The sequence below is a fragment of the Trachypithecus francoisi genome, unplaced genomic scaffold (genome assembly GCF_009764315.1).
Source record: "Trachypithecus francoisi isolate TF-2019V2 unplaced genomic scaffold, Tfra_2.0 Lachesis_group11, whole genome shotgun sequence".
NCBI classification, from domain to species: Eukaryota; Metazoa; Chordata; class Mammalia; order Primates; family Cercopithecidae; genus Trachypithecus; species Trachypithecus francoisi.
This window is the reverse complement of record NW_022681456.1, coordinates 40,319,702-40,337,354: the sequence shown is the minus strand read 5'-3', so window position 1 is coordinate 40,337,354 and position 17,653 is coordinate 40,319,702. Positions and strand designations below refer to the sequence as shown.

Below are 17,653 nucleotides of genomic sequence, written 5' to 3'. Positions count from 1 at the left end.
AGAGCAATCACCTTAGTCAAGTATGATCCAAATGTTGCCATTAGGTCCTACCCAACCCCATCAAAGGTCAGAACCTGGAGGTGTGGTACTCCCTCCAGTCCAAAAAAAAAAAAAAAACCCAGTAGGTCAGAGTAAGAAGCAGCTCTGAGCCATCAGTGGGAGGGTTAAGATAAAGAATAGAAAGATGTAACCTGACCCATAACTTAGCTCTCATTTTTAGCAGGCAAGAGCTCCTTGCAGGGTGACCTTGAATCAGACCCACAATTTCATTTTTTTGTTTGTTTGTTTTCTTTTTGGAATGGCAATAACAATGTCTGCCCAGCATCCGCCACTTTCAGTTGGTTTTTACAGTAGAACTGGCACAGCCCTTTAAGCAGGCTCTTGCGTGCAGAGTTAACTTTCCCCTTGCACACAGAGCAGATCATCAGGCTCCCTCCAGCCCCAGGACCTTTCTCTAACCATAAAAAGGCAATCTGTACCTCTAAACCCCAAATCCTTCCCTATCCCTGCTGCACCCAGCTGTGCAAGGTGAGTCCTGGGAGGTCACAGCCCCCACAATCCCACATTTTCTCATCAGTATTCTTTGCTAGTTCCAGATATTGCAGCATCACTGCTGTTCAAGATTAGAACTTAAGAACTTGAAAAGGTCAAGAAAGATGTGGTGCCTTGTCTCCATACCAAGTAAACAATCCGTGGCATTGGCTTTTGACAAGTGACAAGAGACTCACGGGGCAGCAGTTGAGGATCTGTGCTTACGTGATACTTATCATCCTGAGAAGCGTATCCATATGGGGATGCCCATACCCAGGTAACCCAACCCCATGGACTCAGACCAGTGGTGAACACTAGAGAATCTTCATCATTTGCTCAGCTGTCACCACTTCCACAGGTGCAAGAAATGGCCGATGGTTCCAGAGGATGACCCCAGCCTCTCAAATAGAAAACGGAGTGTGTTAGATGTCATCCAGCCAGTCGTATAGAAAGGTGGCCTTTAAGAAACTGTGGTTAATGTTGGAAGGAAACATAAGGCAGCTTTTGAAGCTATTTTCATAGTCTTCAAAGAGAAATAAATGACCAGCGCCGAGGGCTGCAGACAGCAGGCCAGGCAGCCTAACGGAGCTCTGTATTCATTTTATTCTAACCTGTTGGGGGCAGGGGAATTCATGGGTCCACACTCTATGAATCCATGGTCCACAGACTCATTACATTGTACATTGTCTGATTAATCCTTCCAATAATTGATCCTGCTCTGGCATGAGATAGCTGTGTGACCTTGAACCAATCATTAACTTTTGGGCGTGTCCTCTTCTAATGCCAAGGTAAGAATTATCAACATACATGTTGAAATCCCCAAGGATTATGCCAAGGAATGGAACAGAGAGGAAGACAGTGAGACATGTTGAGGGGGTAGAGGACTTGGATAGAGAAGAGTGAGGCAGAGAAGCAGCGTAAATAAGTGGGAGAATATCTAGGGGAGAAAGGGGAAGACAAATTCAATAAACAGTTTCAAAGTATGAGCCTCAAAATAAATGTCTTTCTTCCTTGCAATATTACTGTTTTGTACCGGCTTAAGAAGCTAGACTATCTCCTGTCTGCAGAAAACAGACAGGATAACAGGAAACAGTTTTGGATTCCACAGTGATTATAGCTACTTAAGTTTGACTTACCAAATACTGTCTCAAACAGATGGTATGCAACATTTGATTAAGGGCTTATCCTGCAAGCCCGACAGGGAACATTTCTTTCTCGCTTAATATAGAAAAAATGTACAGAAGAAGGGAAATAAACTGACAATCTTTCCCATATTCCATGTATACCAACGTTTATGCCTTTTCTAAAATGAATCTGTGCTTATTATGCAACTCAAGACCAAACTACATAATGGTGACACCATAGAATTTCAGTGAAAAAGGATATTGAAGATCATCCTATATAAGCTCCTTATTTTATAGATAAGGAAACAGAGACACAGAAAGATAAGACTGTTTGCCCATGTCACACTGCGGCACATCTGGGACCAGGTCTCCTGATTCCAGGTCTGGCATTCACACTAGTCTTTACATGTGCATAATGTTCAATATAGATAAAACATACAAATCTGTCAGCAACATTATTACTAAATTAGCGCCAATCTGTGATGAGCAATTATCAGAACTTGAAGCTGATGGGTAATGCCATTCTAGTCCAGTTAATGAGCCAAAAGCTTGGTTCTTCAAAACACTTAACATTAATCAGCATTTGGCTTCAGTTTGTGACAAGTGTTTTCAAAACATCACAGACAATTACAATATTCCTAGCTTTGCCTAGTGTAAATACATGATGAAAGAAAGTCAGAATTTCATAAATGACAGTCTCCAGAATGGAAATAATGAGTCCCTTAGAGAAGGTACAATGTGTTCATCTTTCTTGCTAGCCAAAAGTAATTTGGGAACTAACGAGGTCACTGAGAAATTACAAAGTGTGAACTTCTGCTGGGTGAGGATGAAAAGGCCTCTTTTCACAATAGCAAAGCAGAGCTAGCACGTGAGATCAGCCTCATAATGAGTAATGAAGGAGTGACCCCAGGCTTCATGCCTCATCAGCCAGCCCCACACACACCCCCTTCCCCCTTGGTTACTGGCAGTGCCTCAAAGGAGGGGGCTCCCAAGCATGGAGTACTGAAATGCCCATCTAGGGCAGAAGAAGAAGCATTCCAAGAGGACTTGGGAACTCATTACACAGTAGCCTGATGCTGGGAAAGTAGTAGAAGAAAGAAAACAGAAAAATAATATGGTGGTTGGTACAAAGATGATGTCCTCAGCTCCAAGCTCCACATTTCCCAGGACAGTTCTTGCAGAATTTTGTCCTCTAGGATTTCTGGAGAAGTTATCTATGATTGATTGATTGACGGACTTTCTGCAAGCTAAGAACCCAACTGTGGTTAATATTAGGTTTTCTGAAAGACAGAGAATGGCTTGATTAACTGGGCTTAGGACAGTGTTACTCATTAGCTAGTTTTATATTAATAAAAATATGTTAATCAATTAACTAGTCATTGTCGATCACCTGGTTAATAACTAGTATTTATTGAGAAGTCACTGTGTGACAGGAACAATGTGAAATGTTTTCCCTTCATTATCGCATTCACTCCTCACCATGAGTCTCTGAGATGATAGTAATCATAATTACATTCAGGAATTTATTCGACATACATATTGAGTACCTGCTTATCAATAGACAGTTCTAGGCACTGGAGATACAGCAGCGAATAGGCAAAATTTCTCCTGTCTCTTGGATAGATTATAGCAGGTAACTGCCTCACAAACATCCCCAAAATCTACTGGCACAAAACAATTAACACTAATTATTGTTCATAAGTGTATGGGTTTTCCAAGTGGTTTTTCTGATCTTGATGGGACTCACTCATGTGTCTGTTGCCAACTGGCAGATTAGCTGGTCTAAAAGGGTCTCTACTAGGAAAACTCATCTCTACTCCACAAGGTCTCCCATCTTTCAGCAGCTCTCCTAAGCTTATTCTTATGGAAAAGGCAGGGGTCCAAGAGAGGGGCTGGAAATGTACAAAGCCTCTTGAGGCCTAGATTGGGAGCTCATACAGTATCACTTCTGCAACACTCTGTTAGCCAAAGAATGTCATGAGACTAGCCCAGGTTCAAGGGTGGGGAAATGGAGTTGAGCTCATAATGGAAAGAGTTGCAAAGTCACACTGAAAACACAGGATACGAGAGGTCATTGATGCAGACCATCTACTACATATATAATGATGACGAAAATGACACTAAGGAATTCATGCAAATATTTCATTTGAGTGTCACAATAATCCCGGGAGGCAAATTCTATTACCAGTCTCTGCTCCTCAGATGTGGAAATTGAGGCCTACGGAGGTTAAAAAACTTGTCTAAGATCTATGAATATTTGGTGATGGCTCAAACCCAAGATTCCAATGTCTGAGCACTGACCCACTATGTGAGTCTCTCCAGCCTGTGCACTTCGAGAGAGAAAGTACAGGACATGGTCACTGCTCATAAGACACTAACAGTCCTACTGCAGATAGATAAGTCCCTGAGGAATCAGTAACAATACGTGTCTCTAACCCAAACTTGATAATTGCTCAACAAGCAGTAAGAATTAAGGGGTCCAGGACAAGAGACAGAAACTTCCATAAAGAGATTCTCCAGTGAACTGGGCTTTGAAGGGTCTGGACAGTGAACAGCAAAAGGGGAGAGTTTTCTGATAATGGCATCCTCTCACCTTCATATAAGGGCTTAGAGTATAAACTTCCTCTTCTTTAGAATGGCATTCAGTGCTGCATGCAATAGAAAACCTGATTAATAGTGACTTCTCATATGGGGTTTTTTGTTTGTCATGCACAACGAGTGTGGGAAAAAGAAGTTCAGGACTTCACAATAGCCAGATGATGTCATCAACGAACCAGGTTCTTTCTGTCTTTCTCCTCTGCCATTCTACAAACATGCCCGATTCCTGGGGGTTTCATAATACCAGGATGGCAGTTGTATTCATGAGTATTCTTGTGCATTCTCAAATAGGAAGAAGGAGGAAGTGAGCATGCTAGTACATCCTGTCCACTTAACCACTTTCCCATGATTTTTACCCATTGTACCCTCCTTACTCTCTTTGGCTAGAACTCAGTCATGCGTAGCTGCAGGGAAAGCTGGAGAAGCTAATGTTTCAGTTTTCTGAAACTTTGTAATATAGGCAAACAAGAAAAAAAGAGGGCTGTGAATGACTTTTGCACAATCAATCCACAGTGTCGATCCCAACCCGCCCAGCACCATCTCCCAGCGCTTTCCCCAGCCACTTCCATGCACCAGCAAACAAAAGTCCTCTGCATTAGTCCATTTTCACACTGCTGATAAAAACATACCTGAAACTGGGTAATTTATAAAGAAAAAGAGGTTTAATGAACTCACAGTTCCACGTGGCTGGGGAGGCCTGACAATCATGGCAGAAGGCAAAAGGTATATCTTACATGGTGGCAGGCAAGAGAGCATGTGCAGGGGAACTTCCCTTTATAAAACCATCAGATCTCATGAGACTTATTCACTATCATGAGAACAGCATGGTAAAGACCCGCCCCCATGATTCAATTACCTCCCACTGGGTCCCTCCCATGACATGTGGGAATTGTGGGAGCTACAGTTCAAAATAAGATTTGGGTGGGGACACAGCCAAACCATATCATCCTCATTCCAACTGCACTTCAATCAGTTGTTCTCTTGGCTCCCTTTTTTATTTTCATAACGTCCTTTTGCCTTCATGGACTGTTGAAATTCTTCCATGACTCTTCCCTGATCCCCCATAGCTGGCATGACCCCTATCTTGTATTAGGTCACTTAGTCCTTCCGCTGCTGCTCCTGCTGTAGCACAGAGCACATTCTGATTTCATAGTTCCTCTACTAGAATGCAAACTCTTCAAGTCAGGGGTCATGTCCTGTCCAGTTTTCTACCCACCTTTAGAACCACATGCAGCTCCAGACTCATGTAGATGTGAAGGAAATTGAGTGAGCTTCATGATTTAGCATGAGGAAGATGAGGAAAAGAAAGGTGGCACGAACAATTAGGGGACTGAATGAGCTGTTGAGGAGGAAAGAAAAAGTCTCCTCTTCCTATTTAGGCCCTCTTCCAACTGGGCCTAAGAATTAAACTGATATATGACAGATCGACAGGAGAAAAGCATACAAGTTTTATTACAATTTTTGCATATAAACAGGTGCCTTCACAAGACAATGCTGAAAAAATGACCCAACAGAAAGATTCTTGCTCTGTTTACCCAGCCTGGAGTGCAGTGGTGTGAACACAGCTCACTGCAGCCTCAATCTCTTGGTCTCAAGCAAACCTTCCATCTCAGCCTCCCAAGGTGCTGGGATAACGGCTGTGAGCCACCGCGCCTAGTGCTTTTGTGCATTTTAGACAAATAAACTATTAATTTGTGAAGAAATAACAAGACAAAAGGGTGTTGGCCAGGGACTGTAAATTGTGAGGAACTGACTAAGATATATATTAGAGAGAACTAGAGGAAAATAAGGGTTATTTTGGTAACTTTGTTTGTCCAGATCCATTTCAGCATTGATTCCCAGTCCCTGGTGATAAGAATGTTCCTCTCTCTCTGTCTCTCTGTCTCTTTCTCTCTTTTCTTCTCCACACCATGATTCTTTAAGGAATGTTCTTCTTTGGCTGGTACAGGGTGGACACCTTTCTCATGGGAAATTTTATGGCCTGTTTAGATTTTTAAAATGTGGAGGGGAGGGGTGGTCAGAAAGCCCTTCCTGCATCTGCTATTTCTCAAGTGCCTTCAGCTCAACGTCATCAATCTGCCAAAGTGGCCTATTTTGGGGTGGCATGTCCTGAGCTCCTTTAGAACAGATGACAGGCACAATGCTAGTGCCATTGTCAGCACCAGGACACTGCTGAGTTCTGTTTTAGACTTGTTGAGTGTGAGGTGATCATGGAATTCTCAAATAGAAATTTAAAACAGGCATCCAGTTTCAGAAGAAAGGTCAGGATTTTTTTCTTTCTTTCTTTTTTTTTTTCTTGAGACAGAGTCTTGCTCTGTCAGCCAGGCTGGAGTGCAGTGGCACAATCTTCGCTCACTGCAAGCTCTGCCTCCCGAGTTCATGCCATTCTCCTGCCTCAGCCTCCCAAGTAGCTGGGACTACATGCAACCGCCACCACACCAGGCTAAATTTTTTTTTTTTTTTGTATTTTTAGTAGAGATGGGTTTTCACCGTGTTAGCCAGGATGGTCTCGATCTCCTGACGTTGTGATCTGCCTGCCTCAGCCTCCCAAAGTGCTGGGATTACAGGCGTGAGCCAACACGCTTGGCGGGTCAGGATTTCAATTGTAAGTTTGACACAAAGTGGAAAAGGCTGAAGATTTCATCCACAGTCTGAAAAGAGGAAGGGGTGAGCTCCAGAGAACAAGTATATGTCAAAAGCAGTGCTGGGCAAAGACTCAGATCTAATATCACTGAGGCTTCTGCCAGGCAGAGAGCAGTGGCCGTCTGCTCACCGCAGTGGCCAGCGTGTCTTTGTGAAGAGCAATGAAGGCCAGGATTGAGTGAGTACTGTCAGTACCAACTCTAAATTTCAGATTAGCTGTGGATAGAGGCAGTAAATAAGCAAATGCGTTTGTCCAATTTCCTTACATTGCAAGTTTCAAAACCCAGTTGTAGTTGGGTTGAGACCAGCTTAAGTAAAGAAGAATGTATTGGCTCATGAAAGAGTAGGATAGCTTTGGCTTTAGTCATGGCTGGATTCAGGGCCAAGTAATGTCCTCAGGACTCTGTCTCTTTCCATCCATCTCTCATCTCTCTTCATTTTTGATTCTCTCTTAATGTTGGACTCATTGTCTCTCATTATGGATGGCTTTCCCCAGGTATCCAGGAAAGGTGACAGAAAGCAACTCTGGTCTTTACAAAGCATCATCTTTACAAGCTTGTGATCCAATACTGAAAAAAGAGCCTTTTTCTCTCTCTCTCTCTCCATTTAAACATCAAATCTCAAGGAAGAATCTGATTGCTTTTTCTAGGGTTTTCTGCCTATTCCCATGCCAAAGGAATAGATTTCTCTGATTGACTGAACTTAGATCACATGCTAACTTCTCTGGGAAATGGGAGATTCCCCATAAAAAAGTAGTTCCGTTAGCAGAAGAAGAGGAGAAGGCATGCTAGACAGAAAAAAAAAAAAAACAAAAACAAACAAACAAAAAACAACACACATAAGTCTTCTCTTAGAAGGACTGTTGCAAACAGGCTTTAATCATTTTGGACCTGCTTCCTTGTCAGTGGATCCAAACGCATGGAGCTTACTGATAAGCACCTGTGGAGACGTGTCCGGCTCGTGCCCCTGCTGCGCGCTTGCCTGTTTAGCTAGAAGCTAGTCTCTACCTTTCAGATGTATCCCCAGCAGAGGAACTGAATGGAGCCTTAGGCCAGTCAGTCTCAAGGCTGGTTATTTTTAGTAACTGGATTCTGCCCTAGTTGCCTTATAATTACATCTGTTTTAAATTATATTTGGCTCCCCCCTCCATGCCTTCCTGGGCTACATATTGGATTCCAACTCTGTATGCTATTTCTTCCAGGCCTAGAATATTATTTTCTTCTCTCCTGATATAATCCCCTTACCAAGTTCCCACGGTTGGGTCTCTCCACTCTTTCTCTGAATGGCAGCTATCTGTACTAGAGCTATCTGCAACTGGATCCTGAGCTCTACCCACTTGCCAAGACTTCTTCCTATTTCTACTGGTTGGACCACCGCTGCACCATCTCTGAAGGCCAGCTCAGTCTCTGAGTCCCACTCCACCCACCACTGGCCAATGCCCAATTATGACAGTTGCTAACTTTCTTATAAAAACTTCCTTAGTCTCTAAATATACAGGGTAATCAGACCACATGGAACAGCATTCATGGAAGCACCCAAACTGTGTTTATTGCGTTATAAACATTTGATCTTCTCTGCAGAACCATGAAAAAGTGGGAAGAATGCCCAGTTCCCTACTTCTTTACCACATTTTGCCACCTGGGCCTTTAAAGAGTTGGTACTGCTGGCCAGGCGTGGTGGCTCATGCCTGTAATCCCAGCACTTTGGGAGGCCAAGGCGGGTGGATCACAAGGTCAGGAGATCGAAACCATCCTGGCTAACACAGTGAAATTTTTTGTATTTTGTAAAAATACAAAAAATTAGCCAGGCGTGGTGGTGGGTGCCTGTAGTCCCAGTTACTCTGGAGGCTGAGGCAGGAGAATGGCGTGAACCTGGGAGACGGAGCTTGCAGTGAGCCAAGATTGCACCACTGCATTACAGCCTGGGCGACTAAGTGATACTCTGTCTCAAAAAAAAAAAAGAAAAAAAAAAAAAAAAAGAAAAAAAAAAAGTGTGTACTGCTGAATGGCAGTGTGTTAGAACCTTCATGAAACAGATCCTGGCCAAGCACGGTGGCTCATGTCTGTAATCCCAGCCTTTTGGGAGGCTGAGGCAGGCAGCTCACGAGGTCAGGAGATTGAGACCATCCTGGCTAACATGGTGAAACCCTGTCTCTACTAAAAACACAAAAATTAGCCAGGTGTGGTGGCAGGCGCCTGTAGTCCCAGCTACTTGGGAGGCTGAGGCAGGATAATGGCGTGAACCCGGGAGGTGGAGCTTGCAGTGAGCCAAGGTTGCACCACTGCACTCCAGTCTGGGCAACAGAGTGAGACTCCGTCTCAACACACACACACACACACACACACACACACACACACACAGATCCTACTCTTTCTGCCTGAGGCTTTTCTTCCATAGAGTTCAGACTTTGTCATGGGATAGCTGCCATCTGGCCCTTTCATTTCTCCCATAGCTCTTTCTAGGCTTTTGTACATAAAACTCAATTTTCCCTTCCTTCAGGAAAAGAGCAAAGAACTCATGCATATGGATACATACAAATAGATTTTCTCAAGTCTGCCCCATTAATTTGCCAAACATGCCTGATGTCTGAACATAAACACCAGCAGAAGAATAGGTTCAGATTGAAATCTCTGCAACAAGAAGAGGTGTGTTACTAGAAAACTGTTTCCCAATCTGGGTCTGTATTACTAAAGCATTCTTTGGTATGTGTACTGGATACCTCTCATGCACCACTTCACATCCTCTCAGCCCCACCTCCAAGTGCAGCCACTGCTGTAGTATTGAGCTCCATGTAGTCTTTGTCCAGCTTCACAGGAGTGTAATCTCATAGGGTCTTATCTGGGTCTCCACCACATACCCCTTGCTTCCTGTACCAGGTCTTCTCTCATGCCAAGGTGCAGTATACCTAGGGGAACCTGCTGCTTGGCACCCAAACGCTATAACCCAGAAGTAAGAGGGTGGCTAAGGCTGTTGAGACCATCTTTGGCCAATAGATGACAGGAGTTAATGGCTAGGCAGTTCCTTCTTTTGTCTTCCAGGTATGCATTTTTGAGACACAATTCATAAGGCTGCTCAGAAGGTTCCAGTGAGATAGAAGAGAAGTTGTCTGTAGCCACGGCCAAACCAGTAACTCATCCTCTTTTGGGCTTTTCCTCCTTCCCTGTCTCACATCCCTTGCTCCCTACTCCTCTTCTCTGGAATAATTTTTCTTATTTTTTTTTTTTTTTTTTGAGACAGTGTCTTGCTCTGTTGCCTAGTCTGGAGTGCAGTGGTGTGATCTCAGCTCACTGCAACCTTCACCTCTTGGATTCAAGCAATTCTCCTGCCTCAGCCTCCTGAGTAGATGGGATTACAGGCACCCACCACCATGCCCTGCAAATGTTTTGTGTTTTTAGTAGACAGAAGGTTTCACCATGTTGATCAGGCTGACCTCCAGTGATCCGCCTGCCTTGGCCTCCCAAAGTGCTGGGATTACAGGCATGAGCCACCATGCCCAGCCTCTGGGATCACTTTTCAAATAAAATATCTCAGGCTCTGCTTTCAGGGCCACCCAAGACAAGACAGTATATCATGGCTTCTTTGTAATTGTCTAACAGAAATCATAAAATTTTGGTACCACACAGACCTCGTGTCGAATTCTAACAGTATGACTGAAAACAAATTATTTAGCCGTCTTAAAATCCAATTTCCTTATCTTTGTTACAAAGATAACATGAGTGGCCCCCATGATGTTTGTCTAAATACTAAATCAGACAGTCTCTCTGAGAAGCATAATAGGTACCTGACACCGAGTAGCACTCAGTCAGTATTCATTCTCTTCTCCTTATTCTCACCCATTGTTCTGATAAGAAATAAGAACTTTTTTTTTTTTTTTTTGAGACGGAGTCTCCCTCTGTCACCGAGGCTGGAGTGCAGTGGCCGGATCTCAGCTCACTGCAAGCTTCGCCTCCCGGGTTTACGCCATTCTCCTGCCTCAGCCTCCCTAGTAGCTGGGACTACAGGCGCCCGCCACCACGTCTGGCTAGTTTTTTGTATTTTTTAGTAGAGACAGGGTTTCACCGGGTTAGCCGGGATGGTCTCGATCTCCTGACCTCGTGATCCGCCTGTCTCAGCCTCCCAAAGTGAGAAATAAGAACTTTTAAAAAAGAGTTATAAGGTAGAAATGAAAACAGATATAATAAATGGACAGTTGTATGTTCAAGGAAAACATTTCAAATATACATACTTACTAGCATAAATATGGATGCATATGTAAACATTCATTAAGCTAAACACTTAAAATTTGTGTGCTTTATGTAAGTTATGCTGTAACTGCCTATTTATTTTTTTCAAGAGATGAGGTCTTGCTGTGTTACCCAGGCGGGAGCACAGTGGCACCATCATAGCTCACTGCAGCCTCACACTTCTGGGCTCAAGTAATCCTCCTGCTTCAGCCTCCTGAGTTGCTGGGACTACAGGAATGCACCATGTGGTTATTTTTCATAGAGAGAGGGTCTTGCCCAGGCTGGTCTCAAACTCCTGGGCTGAAGCAACTCTCCTGTGTCAGTCTCCCAAAATGTTGGTATCACAGGCATGAGCCACTGCACCAGGCTTGTAATTGTTTTTAAGTTAAAAATTTTATGTATGTGGTAAATAATCCCTAAAATGAAAGGATACTTTATTGTTCTAAAACGTATTTAACATAGATCCACAATGGGATGGACAAATGGGTTCTTATTTCTATCAGAGCAGGAACTCTTTACCAAGTTTTAAATGGAAATGCCCTTATTAAATATATATATTCAAAACAAAGTGTTTACGTATACTAACCCATCCTTGTTTTTCTTGTCTTTTGTTTTTAGTTAAGACAGACTCTGTCACCTTGGTTGGAGTTCATTGGTGCAATGATAGCTCACTGCAACCTCAAAGTCCTGGACTCAAGTGATCCTCCCATCTCAGCCTCCTGCACAGATGGGGCTACATGTACTCTCACCACACCCAGCTAATTAAAAACAATTTTTTTTGTAGATACAGATCTCACCCTATCGACCAGGCTGGAGTGCAGTGGTGCAATTATAGCTCACTGCAGCCTCAAACACCTAAGCTCAAGCAATGAGCTCCTCCGCAGCCTCCTAAGTAGCTGGAAATACAGGTGTGTTCCCTCATTCCCAGCTAATTTTTATCTTTTGTAGAGACAGGACTCACACTATGTTGACTGTACTGGTTTTAAACTCCAGCTTAAGCTATCCTTCCATCTCAGCTTCCCAAAGTGCTAGGATTACAGGTGTGAGCCACTATGCCCTGAAACTTGTGAAACTGAAAGTTTCATAGTATGAATAACAGATTCTGTAAGAATCTGATAAAAAGGGAAGATCACATTTTTAATCTCTTGCATACTTTTAAAAATATGTCAACAGAGAAAATAAAAGACTGGATATTTATATTAGAAAAACTAATCGTGGCCAGGAGTGAGGCAGAGGAGGTGGGGCCGGCCAGTCATCAGAACCAACTCAGGAGGCAGAACATTGACACAAAGCGAGGACTTTGGCTTGATCTCTGTGGAAATGGGAAGGAAAACCTTGGTCTTATTAGCGGCAGATAACCAACCGAGATAATCCACCAACAGTGGGGTAAGAAATTTCACAGTGAAGTAAAACAAAAAAGTGCATGCCATAGGAGCCACCACACAGCCAGAGTCGGGGGCGTTGCTTGAACACCTCAGAGTAGGAAACCCTTGTCAAATAAATGCTAGGATGCTATCCTCTCAGGTCTTGATTTTCACTGTACTAGCTTCTGTTCTTATCCTCTTTCCCTCCTAACATCAGACTGGGGAAAGAGGAATCGTGGAAGAAGGGATCCCTGAGTGCAAGAGTGGAAGGTGTCACCAGCTCCCCTCAGTTCTCTCTGCCCACCTCATCTAGGGGAGTGGCAATTTCTTGAGTGCCACTACCAGTGCCTTGCACAGGCAGGGAGGCACTCACAGTCTTTGTTGGATTTGTGGAATGGATCCTGTGACCCACAGACAGTGATGGGGTGCAATGGGTGCTATCCTGTATGGAAGTAGAGCGGCAGATGGCCCTGTCCTTGTCTGGAGGCATTCACGATGCAGCTGAGAAGACAAAAAATGCACTCCAGCAGGGGCCTACAGTGGACAAGGTTTCATGCCAAGTGAGGGAACCCAGAAAAGTACATGAATGATGACCAGTGCGAGGGTGGCCCAGAAATGGACAAGGAAGGAAATGTCATGGGAATGATTTGCTTGCGTTATGAGTATCTAAGGGCAAACTTGTACTATGATTCTAAGATAATGACAATTACTGCTCGAAACAAAAGCACATATCACTTTTGAGATGCATGCCTTCTTGTAACACATCTCAAAATGCCAAGAAAACTACACATAAGCCTAGAGACAAGTCAGTAGACACTAGAGAGACAGAGTCATATTAAAACAGGTTGTGAGGGTAGCAGCTGTGGCAGGAGCTGAGGGTGTCAAGGAAGCCCATCTAGAGAGCCAAATCATCCCGGTTACTGAAGTGTAGAGCCAAGAAACCCCATGGGGCCCTCCAAAGACCCACAGCATGCTGCCAGCCTTTGGGTGCCTGCTACATGGGAGCACCCACATGCCAACAGAGTGAGGCTGTGGCACAGCGCTGACATCGTGAAAAGACTGCAGATGTGTGCGGGCAGCTGAGAGACACTGATCCCTTCCTCTTTGCCTCCTCCCTGCTTGACACACTGAAGGAGCCTAGGAAAGGGTGGAGTGGAAGAGAGAAGCTGTGAACCAGAATGAGATTTAAATTATGCAGACCTACTTTTTTAAAACAGCAGATTTCTACAATCTGCCCTGGATGTTGTTGGACAGAAAAAGGGATTAGACACAGCACCATGGAAAGTGCTGATTAGGGGCCAGGCACAGCGGCTCACGTCTGTAATCCCAGCACTTTGGGAGGCCGAGGAGGGTGGATCACTTGAGGTCAGGAGTTTGAGATCAGCCTGACCAACATGGCGAAACCCCATCTCTACTAAAAATACAAAATTTAGCCACGCGTGGTAGTGGGCGCCTGTAGTCCCAGCTACTCGGGTGGCTGAGGTGGGAGAATTGCTTGAACCCAGGAGGTGGAGCTTGCAGTGAGCCGAGATCACACCACTGCACTCCAGCCTGAGAGATGGAGCCAGATTCCATCTCACACACACACACACACACACACACAAAGTGCTGATTTTAGGGACCAAAAAGTGAATCCATTCCATGTTTATGCCCCCAATATGTTGCAATTTTCCAGTTAACTGCTTCCTGAGAGGTCAGTGATGTAAGAGAGGCATATGTACATGCAGTATCCGTTCATACAAAGAATTGATTTGAAAAGATTCAAATAGTTTCAGGGTAGGATAAAAACAGTGACATTCACACTGGGATTCTTATTATGACCTGCATTGAACCAAGTTCATTATCTTAATCTATTTCACCCTCCCAAAAAGTATTGCATTATCCCCATTTCTCATACGAAGAAACTAAGACTTGAAGACACTTTGAGGGCTAAGGAGTCTGAAGTCCTACTCTTTCTAAGTGTCTAGTTAGTGGCTCTCTGCCCTCAGCGTCCTCTTATTGCTTGTCCTAAACCAGGATTCATTAAATCAGTCTAGTTCTACTTTCTATTACCTGATTTTATAAATGTTTAAACTTAGTCCCAGAGAAATTAAAGGACTTGACTAAAGTGTTTAGTATTTAGTGGCAGAGAAAAGATTTCTAACAAAAAAAGATCTTCTAAGTTTTACTCTGGGCTTGTAATAAACCCCTTACAAAGAAAAATAATTATTGCAAACTTGCCTATCAACATGTGATATGCACTTTTGTTTTGAGCAGCGATTGTCCTTACCTTAAGAGAAACATAGTACAAAAAAGGTGACTGGCTCTGGCTGTCCTCTTATCGAGAGTGGGCAGTGGAGGGGCTTTGTACAATTCTTGCACTCTCAGCACCTCGCGTAGTGCCGGCAAACAGTCATTACTCAATGAACATTTGCTGAATGAATATTATATATACCTCAATATTCCCTGGACACAAAAAAATAGTTCTTTTCCCCCTTCACATTGTGAAGAGAACACTAATGAACAGATTGACTTTGTTTTTTCTGCCAACTCACATCATTCCAAGTTTTATTTGCATTTGTAATAAAGATGCATACAAGTGGAGCTCATCCATCATCTCCTCTGAGCTAACCATCATGACATCATTACCAATCCCCAGATACCAAGGCCAGATCTTCTAGGTCAGTCTCTCTACATATGTGTATTGCTTGTTCCTTTGCATTACTTATTTCTGTTTTGTAATATAGCTGATATTCCAGGAGCTGACTCCCAGACCCTCTTTGCCCCCAGTGACTTTCAAGGTGCAAGATTCTGTTGCCTCTCTTTTGCTGATAGATGTTGCTGAAAGGCCTGTGTGGAAACTTACAAAATCACATGAGTTTTCTTCTCCTCCCCTTCTGTTAAATTCTAACTCACCATCCCTCACCCATATCTCAAGCCCAGCTCTCTCCCGCAGGCAGTCTCTGCCAGCCAGGCCAGGCCTGAGCTTGTTCTCTGCATGTCTGAAGCAGGGAGTCCTAAAAGGAAATATTGCTCTCATTCCAAAGTTGCTTCATCTTCATGGGCAAAGACAGAAAAAAAAAAAAAAAAAAAAAAAAAAGCAGAGGAAGGTAAATGCAGCAACTCTGAGAAATCTTAGTTGATTATTTACTGTTGCTTAACCTTCGAAAGATTCCACTGCAGAAAGGGAGGGCAGATATTTATACAATTCCTAGCCCAGGTAACTTCTCTTTGGTTCTAGGCCAGTTAGCTTGAGCTCATTTGCGAGGAGGCCAATTCTATGACCCCTTTCGTTTCCCAGAATGCCTCACAGAGGACACTCAAAGTAGTCGACTTGCTAACAAGGCTAAAGGAGTTAGGTTTTACATCATTCCTGAATTATTGATGGTGCTTTGTAAAGTAGCTTTTCCTGTGCACATGACTCTCCTTAGCTAATCTTTACAACATATAAGACAGTTGTCAAAACTGTTTTGAAATATGATTCCGGGGTTTCAGAGTACCGTTTCATGGGTCTTGAGTTTTCAGAACAAATCTCTGTGCAGAGATAGGAACTATTCTGCTTAATAAGTATTATTATTATTAATTATCTAAAGTAATTACTCAAAATACCTAAATGCAATTTGCAGAGTAGTCAGGTAATACCACCATGTAGAAGCTCATGTTACGGGCTACCATTTCAAAGAATGTAGGGAACACTATCCACTTTTCTCAGGGTCCTTACAAAAATATAGTAAGTGAAAATAAAGGCCGGGCACGGTGGTTCATGCCTGCAATCCTAGCACTTTGGGAGGCCGAGGCGGGGGCCTCATTTGAGGTCAGGGGTTTGAGATCAGCCTGGCCAACATGGTGAAATCCCGTCTCTATTGAAAATACAAAAATTAGGGCCGGGTACAGTGGCTCATGCCTGTAATCACAGCACTTTGGGAGGCTGAGGTGGACAGATCACTTGAGGTCAGGAGTTTGAGACCAGCCAGGCTAACATGGTGAAACCCGCTCTCCACTAAAAATACAAAAAAATTAGCCAGGCATGGTGGTACATGCCTGTAATCCCAGCTACTCGGGAGGCTGAGGCAGGAGAATTGCTTGAACCTGGGAGGTGGAGGTTACAGTGAGCCAAGATCACACCACTGCACTCTAGCCTAGGCGACAGAGCAAGACTCCATCTCTAAAAAAAAAAAAAAGTAGAATGGTTTATTATACACAAGAGGCAAATGCAAAATGACACATGGTAAACAGACTGAACCAAATACCAAAAATAACAATGCACTCTTTTCTTTTTTTCATCCAATAAGAAGCCTTAACTTTATTTATGATAGGAGCAGCACAAATTTCAAACCAAGCTGCAGTCACTCATTTGAGACACCAAAAAAAGTTGTTTTCAGAAGGTTACATTGTTAATTCCATAATAGCATTTACAATATTATTACTGTGTTCTTTAGGGCTCTGACTGCCTTTGCTCTCCACACATTCCCTTGTGACTTGACCAATTTATGTCCTTAACTTCTACACCTGTTTCATCAACCTTGTATTCTTCACTCTCCTTTTGTACTGTTGGAGTCTGTGTGTTTTCTTGAATGTTTGAGACAACTTCACCTTGAACTTTGAATTTCTCAGCAGCTGCTACTTGTGCTGGCTGAGATAAATCTTCGATCTTGGCTTCCCCCAAAACTATATAGGTATCTGAAGCAGGGCTCTTATAGACATCTGGTTTTGTGATGACAAAGAGGATATTCTTAGATTTCCAGATAGTGACTCTAGTAACCCCTGTAACCTGTTGAAGACAGGTTTGGACATAGCCTTCCATGTCTTCTTTTCACTCCAACTCTGTTTTGCTTTACTGACTGGTTCTTCATCAATTTCAGCTGCTGCCGCCACAATGCACCCTTGATTATGGCTATACCAGTTAGGAAGAGCAGTTGGATGCAAATCACAGAGGTACAACAAGCAGCTAAAGAAAATCAATGGTTACTATCACATCTAAGAAAGTCTGAAGGTATGCAGTCCTCTGTCTTTTGTATCTGCCGTCCTTAACCTCATGACCCAAGAAGGAGGCTGGAGCCCTAGTCATAGCATCCATACCCCAGAAAAGAAAATGGGAAAAAGGAAAAAAGGGGTGGGCCAGGCAAGGTGGCTCATGCCTGTAATCCCAGCACTTTGGGAGGCCAAGGTGGGTAGTTCGTTTGAGGCCAGG

The 17,653-nt window shown here is 43.5% G+C and overlaps 1 pseudogene; it reads right to left on the bottom strand.

The window, feature by feature from the left end:
• Positions 1 to 16,790: 16,790 nt before the first annotated feature.
• LOC117090989 lies at positions 16,791 to 17,424 on the bottom strand (annotated as a pseudogene).
• Between the last annotated feature and the right edge of the window lie 229 nt (positions 17,425 to 17,653).